We start from the raw sequence: 13,433 nt of genomic DNA, 5'->3' as shown, positions 1-13,433 counted from the left end.
ATCTACTGTGTTAGAGATGCATATCATAAGTCAGGAAAAGGGAGCAGTATAAGTTGAGGTATAGAAAGCACTCTCTGACGTAACAGAATAATAATGATAATAATAATAATAATAATAATAATAATAATAATAATAATAATAAATTGGCACCTGTGAGCTCCCCAAGTATGGATTTTTGGCCAAATTTACAGTATCAGGCATCCATGGGCATATCTTGCCACACCAGTCATTATTATAGCTCGAAGGGTTCACAGCCACATAAGACTGTTTTTGACTTTCCTCCCTCAAAACCTGTATAGCATTCCAGCTGGGCTTCATAAAAGCACAGTGAGGACTAGCCACCAGGGAGGAAGCTTCCAGGTCAGTACCAGTTTGATTTTTCCATGACTTGTGACCAAAGTGTATGGTGTCTTTGACAATAGGGTCTCACTATCCAGCTCACACCAAGAGCAGCAGCAATTACCTGTATTGTTTTGGGGAGCTCTCAGGAGGGTCCCATCCCCACCAACAACTAAAGGGGAGGTGCTTTTTATTTGGCAATCTCTGGTTTGTGGGAGGAGCTTATGTAGGGTAACTCCAATTAAATTCTTTTTTATGAAAGTGTGCACACGTGTATGTGTAAAATAGATTTCCATATGGCTTTTCCAAACATCCTGAGTCAACACCATAAAACTTTTAATGGCCAGGCCTGATTCAGAACATCTGGGATACAGTGCTAAATGGTCTCTCAAAACATTAAGGGATTCAATCCTTACTATCATATAAAACATAACCAAAAGCTACTGGAGCCAGGGATAGAGGGATAGATGCTGCCTGCTGGGGAGGGAACAGAGTGGTTAAGGAGATCTTTGGGAAGACTAGAACTCCCAAAGCAGAAAGCCTACGCTGAGGAGAAGGTGTGAGAAGGGCATTACGGAGCAAAATCACTCTACAGCCCTTACAAAGACCGGACAAGGGAGCAGCAGGTGTATGGTTTGTAGGCTGTGTTTTTGGTTTGGGCTTGTTTTGCTTTTCTTTCTGATGTTATAATAGAATACTTAAGACTGAGTAATTTATTAAGAACTTAATTGGCTTGTAAGTCTGGAGGCTGAGAACATGGCACGAACATCCAGTGAGGGTCTTCAGACTGACCCTCCCATGACAGAAGGGAGAGGGGCAAGAGGTGGCAGGGAGGACAGAAGGATGAATTCACATACGACACACCTGCCAGGCAATAACTAACCCACTTTTTCCTTAGTGACATTAATCCATCCATGTGGGCAGAATTGTCATGACCCAATCACCTCCTAAGTCAGGGGTTGTTATTAAAGTCAAGAGTGGCTCTTAAGTCAAGAGGATCCTAAAGCATGGTCACAGGCCAGCATCGCCATCACCTGGGACTTGTAAGACATGCGTGTTCTCAGGTCCCACACATCATCACTTGTGTAAGGAGAACCTCTGGATGAAGCATCTAAAGGGTGGGTGGGTGTAGGTGACCTACAACCCCCAGATTGATCTTCAGTATGCCCTTTTGACCTTGAGTTTTCTAGAGATAACTCTTAATGTCCTTGACCTCTTGGGCTTATTCTGTACGTAATCAATAAGTTAGCACAGAAGAGTGAGAGAGCGGAAGACTGGATTCAAAGAGTGTCTCTGTTTTCAAAACAATACATTTGAAGGCAGGAGAACTCCCAAGACATCCTAAGCATAGGCCCGCTTGACCTATATGAGGGCTGTAGGAAGGGCATAAGTGGCTCCTAAAACAGGCTCATTTCTGCTTCATTGTCCCTGAATTCAGGCTTCCTGGGGGACTTCAAGGAGATGCTGCCACCCCATTTCAAGCACAGCAATAAAGGTGTGGAGCTGTCCAGCAACTGGCTCCCCGGGGCTCCAGTATAACCCTCCCTGCCTTCCCTTATGCCCTGGCTGAACTATTACAGCCCCTCTCTTGAGGGAAGAGGGTCTTCCAAGTCCTCCACAAGAGGTGGAGCTGGCATCCCGCGGGACCAGGGTACCTGTGGCCGGAAGTAGACTGAAAAGGGCAATGCCAAAGTTAATAAGTAAAAGAAGCCAGTTGACAGATAAGACTAGAGGTTCATTCCCAGCTGGGCTTCATAAAACAACTGGAGCGTGTTCAAGAAAAGCTCATAAAATATCAATGTGGGACAGATGAGCACTGTGCAGATGCCCTGTAAAGGGCCAATGGCCCAGCACTTGCAGAGCCCAGGCCTTGCTCACTCCCGTTGTGAGGGTTACTTCCCCTTTCTTAATGAACGCTTCTGTTTGTTTCTAATCAGGTTCTAACAAGAACATGGGTGTCGACTCAAATCTATACCTGCATGCCTCCAACGCAAGGGCTATTCTGTCACTAAGCCAGATGCCGCCATACTGACCCAAATCTGGGATGTGGCAATTCTGGCAAAAATGGTCACTCACTAACATCCCATACTTAGAAATAAATCTGAACTCCTGAGTGAGTAGAACAAAATCTTGTAATGCTAAGTTAAAAGACTTGAAAATGCTCAGAGGACATTCTTCAGGTTGTGTTAATCCCAAAGATGGTAGGAGAAAGACCACCATCCCAAATCATCATGGCCAAATTAATTAAAGCAAGCAATTAATTGAAGCAAGTTTTTTTATTTTATTTTTTTATATACACAGGCTGCCTCCCCCTTTGAGAGGTCAGCATTGGATATGAGGAAGGCAAGGCTTTTATAGCTCAGGGGTAGGGTCTTTCTAAATGGGGGGGGTCATTGGCTTTTTTTAAAATTTATTTACAGTGGCTGCCCCTTTAGCAGCTGCTGTCCTAATCATAGACTGCAACTCCACAGCTACCAGCCGCTGTTCGGCCACTAGGGCCACAGCCTGAGGGAATTCTGTTCCCTCAGGCACCTACTCTTTCAAAACTACTAAGGGAATTTTTATCTAGATCTCCATCCCTCTAAAGAACTCACGATTCAAAGGCTGAGGTGGAATTCTGCTCCTCAGAGAGGTTGAATAGCAAGTAGCTAACATTCCTTTGCTTTTGTCTTCCAAAAAACCAGGCATCCTTCTGCTCAGTCCCCACTTAAGAACCCTAGCTATGCATGGTTCTCTCCTACCATTTTCTGTCAGTTACTTGTTGATTCAGCCTCCTGCTCGCAGGTTAATTTTATTTAATCAAACAAATGTAACACATCTTTGCACTGTTAACAAAAGCAGTAGGAAAAAATGCAGCACACTTTAAAGTAATATTCCACAACGGGGGGGGGGGCAGGCAAAATAGGTTGGGGTTACAGGAGCGGAACATAAACATAACAAGTTAGTCATAACAACTTCCTGAACAAAGACATGATTGCAAGGTGGGCATAACAAGGTAGTCATGACAACAGGTAGTCATAACAACCTTTTGAAACAAAGGTAGGGTTGCAAGATTCTCACCTCAAAGGAATAAAGGACATGGTTTATTCTGGTGCTAAATGAATGACCATGACCCAGGAACATAGATTCAGGTCTCCCAAATATCATGTTTCAATGAAGCAGCAATTTCATGAAGTTTTTATAGAAATAGAACCAAGAATGCCATAGATGAAGACACTTTTTGAACGTATTAGTGGTAGGCAGATTATAACAAGATGGAGAACTCTGCTGCAGATGCTGACTAACAACACCCTTGGCCCGTAGTTTGGTGGGAAACTAAGGTTTGGTTAAATTAGTCAATTCCATTTGGCGTAACTCAGCAGCCTTGTTCAGAGTGTGGTCCTACCTACAATCATCTGGTAGCCAAGGGGAGAGGCACACGTCTAGCTCCACCTTCATTAACACCAGGACAGTCAATAGTAGTACTGGCATAAGGTGGGCAGACTGCCCAGTGAGTTAGGATTTGGAGTTCAGAAGGGATGTTTTACATCCTACCACTGGATCTAAGACAGTTCAATGAGGAGAAGTCATCTTTACAACAAATGGTTCGACAGGCCTGGCTACCTGCAACCTCCAACGGAAGGAGAGAACCTGCTCCAGAAAGTTGTCCTGTCAAATACTGGGTCTGCCAGCTAAGAGGTGACCTCCAGTCCAGAGAAATCAGGCTGCAAGCCCAGACACATCTCCCCAGAGAAAACTGTAAACAACAGTGATGGACTGTTACCTGGAAGTGTAAGCTGAACAAACCCTTTCCTCCCCACCTTGCTTTTGGCCATGGTGTTTATTACAGCAATAAAACCCTAACGAAGACCCCTGCAAATCACATGTAACATCATTCCCCTCTCTATAGCTCTCCTTCCCCACCCATGGTCTCCTTTACTTTCCTAGTTTCTGCAGTTACTCCAAGTTAAATGCTCACATTTGAAGATCTGGAGTTAGGAGCCTCCAATGAGAGAGAACATGCAAAGCTTGTCTTTCTGAGTCTGGGTTGCCTCACTCAATATGAATTTTCTAGTTCCATTCATTTACCTGCAAAGCTCATGATTTCATTTTTCTTGACAGCTGAAGAGTATTTCACAGTGGGTATGTACCACATTCTCACCATCCCTTTATCAGCTGAAGAACATTGAGGATGTTTCCATTTTCTAGCTATTATGAAACAGAGCAGCAATGAAGATGACTGAGAAAACATCTTTGGAGTAGGATATCGAGGCCTTTGGACACATGCTCAGGGATGGTACAGCTGGGCTATATGGTAGATTTCTTTTTGAGGATGCTCCACTCTGATTTCCAGAGTTTGCAGACCCACCAACAGTAAATGGGGTTTCATTTTCCCCACACCCCCTCCAGAATTTGTTAGTTACTTTCCCATGGCTGTGATAAAACACTATGATCAGGCAACTTAAAGAAGAAAGAGCTTATTTTCGCTGATGGTTCCATTTTAGCTTGGAGTCCATGATGGCGAAGAAGCAGGCAAGCATGGTGGCCAGAGCAGGAAGCTGAGGGTTCACATCCTTCACCACAAGCATGAAGGAGAGGAACTAAACCAGAAATGGGATGCAGTCTTTACTTCCAGGGCCATACCTCCTCCAATTCAGCCTCACCTCCTTAACCTCCCCTGAACATCACCACCATTAGCAAACAAGCACTCATACATCTGAGTCTAGAGAGAGAACATTCCTGTCCAAACCAGTAGACACCAAATTCCATGTTCCAACATGTCCGCAGTTTCATGAACTTCTTATAGCAACAGAACAGAAAGTCATAAATCAGGGACCTTTTCAAACACATGGGTGAGAGCATTAGGCAGGCAGGTTCAAGTAAAGCAGGAAGCCCTCTGCTATGGCCTCAGGTGCTCACTGATGACAGTTTAGCTTTGGAGCAGGTTAGAAACTGGCGCTTGGTACATGCCAAAGGATTTGCCTAATGTCACAACACTGCTAGGCCAGGTACAGTGGAGGGGGGCAAAGGGCTATTAAGGACACTAAAGATCCCCAGGATAACTAGGATCTAGACTTTCAAAATTCCAAACCCTCCACAGTTAGTGGCATTCTAATCAGTCAATCACCCGTGCAGAAGGTTCAGGGCGAGGGCCAACTTTTTTTTTCTGGGAACTTTAGTACACACACACACACACACACACACACATATATATATATGCCATAAAGAATCAATTACATTGTATGTAACCTAACAAAATAATTAGGAAATCTATTATATTGTATGTAACCTAACAAATTAATTAGGCAATTTATTATATTGTATGAAACCTAACAAATTAATTGGGGAGTATTTCTAAGACACCACATTGCTATGATGGCTATTAAAAAAAAATAAGGAGCAGGGTGTTGGGAGGCAGAGGCAGGCAGATCTCTGTGAGTTCCAGCTTGGTCTACAGAGCGAGTTCCAGGATAGCCAGGATTGCAGTATAGAGAAACCTTGTCTTAGAAAACCAAAAAAAAAAAAAGAAGCATTTGTAGCTGCAGACAGCTTGGTGGGGCAGTGGACACTGCGTGGATAACCACCAGTTCTTGGGGCAGTGGATGCTGCGTGGATAACCACCAGTTCTTGGGGCAGAGGATGCTGCGTGGATAACCACCAGTTCTTGGGGCAGTGGACGCTGCGTGGATAACCACCAGTTCTTGGGGCAGAGGATGCTGCGTGGATAACCACCAGTTCTTGGGGCAGTGGACACTGCGTGGATAACCACCAGTTCTTGGGGTAGTGGACACTGCGTGGATAACCACCAGTTCTTGGGGTAGTGGATGCTGCGTGGATAACCACCAGTTCTTGGGGCAGAGGATGCTGCGTGGATAACCACCAGTTCTTGGGGCAGTGGATGCTGTGTGGATAACCACCAGCTCTTGGGGCAGTGGATGCTGCGTGGATAACCACCAGTTCTTGGGGCAGTGGATGCTGCGTGGATAACCACCAGTTCTTGGGGCAGTGGATGCTGTGTGGATAACCACCAGTTCTATGCTCTCAGACTCAACTGTTTGGTCTCAGGTGTGCCAGCCCTGCTGGAGCTGCAAAACAATGTCCACCACACCTACCAAACTAGTGGAGGGTGCCTTTCCTTACAGGGGCTGATGCTTTTTCCCTGTGGCAAGACTGATCACTGCCGCCCCCTTCCTGTGGGGGGGGGAGTTAGTTGGAGCTGTTTTGGGGGGAGTATCTCTAAGTTCCAGAGTGGTGGGAGTGCTCCAGGATGATGTGTCTTTGATACCCATGGGAACACCTTTGCATTTGAAACCAATATTCACAAAGCAAGGGCTGTCTCTGGGAAAGAAGAGTGTGGCTCTGTAAGACTCACCCTTCCAATAACTGACAACACCATGCCAGCCTGGAGGATGGAGGGGTTACAATTGGTTTCCCACCAGGGAATAAGAAGAGGACCAAGAAGAGACTTGAAGGAAATCTTCTTGGAGATGACTGTCACACAGAACTTCTCGTGATGATGAAGTGTGAGTGTGTGTGTGTGTGTGTGTGTGTGTGTGTGTGTGTGTGTGTGTGTGTGTAGGTCATGAGGGTAGAATGGAAACTATGAGAATGAAGGAAGATATCTTAGGGGAGGAAAGAGGGAATCCATGTGACATGAGAGCCGAAAGGAAGACATTGCAGGAGTGAGAAGACCAGGAAAAGCAGTACAGAAGGACGGAAGTGGGGGGGGGGTTAAGAACAAAGTATAAGGACATACATGTGTGAACATGCCATAATGGAAGCCATCACTTTGCTAACTTTAAAAATCGGTCACTTGAAATAACAACAATGCCTTGTGGTATGGCCTTTATAACAGGAAAAATCATGGCAGCAATGGCATATTATACACAAAGTGTGTAACTGGGGATGGATTACACTGAGTTAAAAGTGTGGAGCTGGGGGTGGGGCTGCGTTTGGTAGGGTGCTTGCCTAGATACCCAAAGCCCTGTAACTCCTGTTCCAAAGGGATCTGGTACCTCTGACCTCTGCAGGTATCCTACTCATTCACATGTGCACATACCCCCACACAGACATGCACACGTGTAACATATAGTTAAAATAAAATCCTTTTAAAAGAATCTAGTATACCAGCAAGGATTTGTTGAGATGATATCACAAAGTCAAAGGTAGATGGTTCTTTTTTTCTTGGTCTTTCCCTCATAGTGATAAGATGACTGCCACTATGCCATCCATCACATCTGTGTTCAAGGCAGAAAGGATAAACAAGCTTCCAAAACCATCACTCTTAACCTTCACTCAACTTGGCAGACTTTGACTTAGCCATAAATGGGTCACAAAGCCACACTTGACTGGGAGAGATGCAGACAGAACTGTGGAGATTGTCTCAGACTGACTGATTCGTGTCATGGATGTGGGCACAGTCTCCAGGGTTTTCTTTGGTTTTCAGAAGCTGTTGCTTTTATTCTTGGGCTACTGTTTGAAGTTGCAAACTTCACATTTTTATTTAAGCTCTACACTGGCTGGGACAGTGCTGTCTTCAAGATCTAAATAAGACTGTCCAGAACTCAATCCCTTTACCTGTGGGTTAAAACCCCATAAGGGATATGTAAATGAATGTGGGGATTGTGAAAATTTTGGCAATAGTAAGAGCCTTCTGAGTGTACTTTAAATCAAGTGTGCAATGAAAGTGGCAGTGTTTCTGTCCAAGGTGTATCACGCAACTTGAGTGAAGCCTTGACTCTGAACACACACTGACTTCTTTAATGATTGTAAAAGTATATGCATAGCAATGAATTAATTTAAAGTTAATCCCAGAGCCTGGAGAAATGGCTCAGTAGTTAAGGGCACTGGCTGCTCTTGCAGAGGACTTGGGTTCTCTTCCCAGAACCCACATGGAGTCAAGCCAATGTGGAGGTCACAGGACAACTTGAGGGAGTCAGTTCTCCACCACACAGGTCCTGGAGATTGAACTCGGGCTTTCAGGCTTGGCAGCAAGTGCCTTAACCCACTGAGCCATCTCATCAGCCCCAAGAGTGGTCTTGAGTTTAAGAGGCCCAAGTCTAGATATCTTGGCTCTCTGTTAGTAGGTGCGAATAGTGCTCTAATGCCAACATTGGCCTCAGACTCCAAACAGTGTCTCTATCCTCACAAAGAATTCCTTCAAATGCCCCACCTTTGTTCCATCATGTCTACTATCACCACTTCCACCAGCCCCACCCCAAAAAAAATCTACACAAAAAAATTACAAAATGGCAGATTTCAATAAGGCTTGGGAGTCCTAACTGGAGTTTCATCGTGCAAGATAAAATGCAATGTCCACCTCTGTTTCCTTCTGTTCAGTTTTAGACATCCAATCATAGAGATTTACATGCTAAATGTTGACACAGTGATTGCACCTTGCCATGCGCACAGCATTGAAGGAGTAGTTTGGGCATTTGATGGTCAGTGCGGAGAGGGACAGAGCAGAACACACACCAGTTTGATGCCACTCAGTTCTGGTTCCTTTTGAGAGAAGAGGGACCCAGCAGGGTTCCACATGACTTGTGCAAGTGTCTGCATTGGTTTGGGTGGCCATGAAGTCCCTTCATGCCTCACTTCACTGTGACTTTGTTTCCTCAACCGCTCAGGGTGTCTTTTTCTTGCTATCTGCAATGTGCATGCATGAACAGGGATGTGGATTCACAAGAGCATGCCATCTGCGTTAGTCAGCTCCCCATCACTGTGACAAAGTCTCTGAGAAAAACAAGCTCAAAGGAAGAAAGGCCGATTGGGCTTACCGTGTTAGAGGTTTCATTACATGGTTGTTTGGACTTGCGGCAAGGCACACGGGGTGATGGGGAATGAGGAGAACAAAGCTGTTTATGCCATGGCAACCAGAGAGGGAACGAGAAAGGTGGGGCCAAGACCCAACTCCTTTCATTAGTTCCGGGATACTCCAGATCTGAACTATAACATCTCACCCTGAAATGGGGATGAGAAAGCCCTCCTGCATGTGCACCTGCCCGCCTGTGAGCTCCAACATGCAGCTGCCAAACCCTCTTGTAACTGGAGTCCTGACTGTGAATAACAGATGCAAACAGAGCACCGCCCAGAGGTAGCTGGGGGAAATACATATGCAGAGGTCTCTTGCTGCTCCAAGGACAGAAGCAGACAGAGCTCAGGTGCCTTCAAAAGGCATGTTTTGTGTCAGCTGCTGCATTCTGCTCCCCACTTTTTCCATGCATTTCTCTGCTGCTTCGCCATGCTCACCAAGAGCTGCACTGATTTTTATAGTGGCCCCATCCAAGAGACCAGTCCATATAGCCCTCAGTCTCAAATGGATATTTGAGATTTGGGAGGTGGATCTAAGCTCACCATTGGCTCAAGCAGCTATCTGGGTTGGGATAGAGTCACAGTGCTTAAATAAGAGATGTTGAGTAACTATGTCTTCAAGAGTGTTAAGGAGCCGGGCGGTGGTGGCGCACGCCTTTAATCCCAGCACTCGGGAGGCAGAGCCAGGTGGATCGCTGTGAGTTCGAGGCCAGCCTGGGCTACCAAGTGAGCTCCAGGAAAGGCGCAAAACTACACAGAGAAACCCTGTCTCGAAAAACCAAAAAAAAAAAAAAAAAAAAAAAAAAGAGTGTTAAGGAATCTCTAAAATTGTCTACTAAAAAGACATCAAGAAACGCCGACATTGCCCCCACCCACATACGAGGACACATTAACATCTGCAGTCACAGGCAAATAGACTGGGGGTTTTTCATTCCCTTCCTAAGGAGCTGGTGTCGGCCTGAGCACAGAGGTGTCACTTGTATGTCCCCTTAATATTCTATGCCCTGTCATCATGTGGATATCTGGCCTAGCCTTGCTATAAAGAAGCAGAAACCAGGCTCGCATCTCCCATCCCTGACAGGAAAGAAAAATGTATGCTGACATACTGTGGCCATGGCTGAGTAGCTCAAGTATACGCTCGACTAGCTGAGGACTGAACAGTCCTGACAGAATGGATCAGCTCTCCGGAAAATACAGTTTGCTAAAACTACCACAAGAAGGGCTGGAGTGAGAGATAGCTCAGCAATCAAGAGCACTGGCTGCTGTTCCAGAAGACCTGGGCTTTGTTCCCAGTACCCTCATGTGGTTCACAGCTGCCTGTATCTCCAATCCCAGGGGATCTGATGTCCTCATCTGGCTGTCACAGACACCATGAATGCACATGGTGCACAGACATACATGCAGGAAAACATATATACACGTTAAAGAAAATGACACTAGAAACAGAAAATCTGCATGGCATTCTTTCTATTAAAGACTTTGATCTTTATCACAAAGAATACGATTAAGCCAGGTGTGATGGTACATGCTTATAATCCCAGCATTCATGACAGAGGCAGGAGAATCAAAAGTTCACTCATTATGACTACATATTGAGTTCTAGGCCAGCCTGGGCTACATAAGATACTATTTCAAGCCAGGTGGTAGGGGTGCACGCCTTTAATCCCAGCACTTGGGAGGCAGAGGCAGGTGGGTCTCTGTGAGTTTGAGGCCAGCCTGGTCTACAGAGCAAGTTCAGCCAGGGCTACACAGAGAAATCCCGTCTGGGAAAACAAAACAAAAAAACAAAAACAAAAAACAACAACAACAAAAAACCCAAACAAAAAAACTATTTCAAAAATGAAAATAAAATAATAAAATTAAAAAAGAAGATGACATCCAAGCAGTTGACTCAAGTGAATTAAAAAAAAAAAAAAAAAAAAAAAGACAGACCTAAGTGGTTTCATTGGTAACTTCTGCCAGTATCTACCTCAAGCTCCAGCTCCTCCTGTGTGTCTTTCTGTACTGGAGAGAACATGGTGCTAAAACTCTTCCCAGACTCTTGTGCGTCACCTTCCTTCTCCCCACCTCATCCTGCTCCCCCACACTCCTACCCAGCCCCCTCCTTCATGTCCCCACCTAGCTCCCAGACAAGAGATGGAAGCAAGTCAGTTTAAAAAAATGAAATAAGTAACACAAAATGGACTTGGGCTATGAAGAAACAGGCGTGCCAAAGGCCAGGAGCAGAAGATGAATGCTCACGCAACAAAAGTGAACCATTCTTCCCTTGGCTGGGTGGGCGGTTGGCTTCTCTGTTTGTGGAGAGAATACTGCCCTCAAACAGTGATGAGGGCGATCTTTTCTACTCAACCTACTAATTCACATGCTAATCATTTCCAGGAACACCTTCACAGACACCCTCAGAAACAACATTTTATATGCTACGGTGGCATTGCTTAACCCAGCCAAGTTGACACATAGAATGAACCACCACATCCTCTCGATCCTTCCTTTAGAGTTCAGCCCAGTTGACAACAGAGACAGTCTTCTCCATTCCACACTCTCCTGTAGCTGCTTTCTATTAAAGGCCCCAGTTCTCGGCTCCCTCCATTGCTATTCCTTATCCTTCCCAAACAATCTGTTCATCTTCAATCCAAGCCTCGGAGTTAGCTTCTGCCAGAATTTGAAGACAGGTTGGGTCTCTCTCTCTCTCTCTCTCTCTCTCTCTCTCTCTCTCTCTCTCTCTCTCTCTCTCTCTCTCTCTTACTAGAATGTGAAGTCTACGGAAGTCTTTGGTTCATGGACACAATCAAATTTTTGGGAATCCTGGCTGGCATATCAGAAGCTCTGGAGCATGTATTTGTTGAACAGATTATGTGTGCAGCAAATGACAGTTCAACAAATATTTATGGAGTGCCTGATGTGCTATGTCTATGCCAGGCGTCTAGGACATCCCTAGAGCAAGACAGATGGGAGCCCTGTCCCCTGGTGCTCAGAGTCTGGGAGGAAGACAAAGACAGTCAACTGCCGGCGATCAGAACTGAAACAGGAACATGGAGGGTGTGGGGACATAGAAGAGACCCTGAGTCCAGACATTAGGGCAACAGCCAGGAACAGGTTTGGCGTCACAGGCATATAATGGAAACTGTTACCCAGGCCCTACCTTTAGAAGGACCCTAAATTGAGCTTAATCTTTGTCATTGGTGCTTTAGAATCCTTAATGAGTTGTTGTTTTGGGGGCATCAGCACTGTACATTTTCATTTCGCACTGGATCCTACAAATTATGTATCTGTCCTGAAGGGGATGAGATCTACAATGTGTGCTGGGTTGAGGTGGATGTGCATGAAGGAAGAAGAGTGTAAACTATACGTAGCAACCCAATATTATTGAAACATCTCTGACATTCTAAGAGCTTACAGCCAGAGCTAATACACTTGGAGGTCATGTAAGGCTTAAGACTGATAACCTGCTGTGTACTCAGCCTGCGTGTTTAACTTGCCTTTATAAAGAACAATGGAACATCCAACCTTACTTGCCTTGGATTTCCCACGTAATGAGATTTTACAACCTAAGCTAATAATGCATAACTGTAATCTTAAGAGATGTACTCTTCCATGTCCCTGACCCAGAGGGCAATGCATGTGTGTTTATGTGTGTATTATGATAATCATTTACTGAAAACAGCAGATACAGGTTCAAAGCAATCTTATAAAATGAATATCCTTAAATGTTGAAGACAACATGAATATTGCTCCATAAACAATGATGTTTATAACACTGTTTGTTATCTGGGTCAGTTGGAGTCAGTGGCGGCTTAACTTTTTGTAAAACTGTTGAAGAGTCTGTAAAGTATCCTCATTCCATCCCCATGTGATGCTGTCTGCGCTGTTGAATACATACAGAGCAGAAGCCCTTTGTTAGACACCCCTCCCCCCAAACATAGGGCACAGGAACAAGTTCATAAGACTGCATTCAGCTAGGCACAGATTCAGACCCACACAACAGACAGGAACAACAGAAGCCACACAGAAAGAGAAGTAGAAGGTTCAAATCTGTGTTTGCTCTTGGTTAAATTACACCAAGGGGAAGCTTTTGAAGTTCTTTTCCTTAACACAATACCTGTGAATTATCAGGGACCCAGAGTTTATCATCAATGCATTCAAACTGGTGTGAGTATAGACTTAGGGATGAGGAAGAGCATAGAATGTTCCAAAATTACAGTTCGTTGGTCCATCTGGAGTGTGGAGGACACAGGGATGTCAGAGAAGGTGGCAGGAGACAGACTACAGGGAGCCTCGTGGGTCTTCCAAGCTCAGGAATTTAT

Source organism: Peromyscus maniculatus, chromosome 4, assembly GCF_049852395.1.
Source record: "Peromyscus maniculatus bairdii isolate BWxNUB_F1_BW_parent chromosome 4, HU_Pman_BW_mat_3.1, whole genome shotgun sequence".
NCBI lineage: Eukaryota > Metazoa > Chordata > Mammalia > Rodentia > Cricetidae > Peromyscus > Peromyscus maniculatus.
This window is presented reverse-complemented; position numbering follows the sequence as displayed.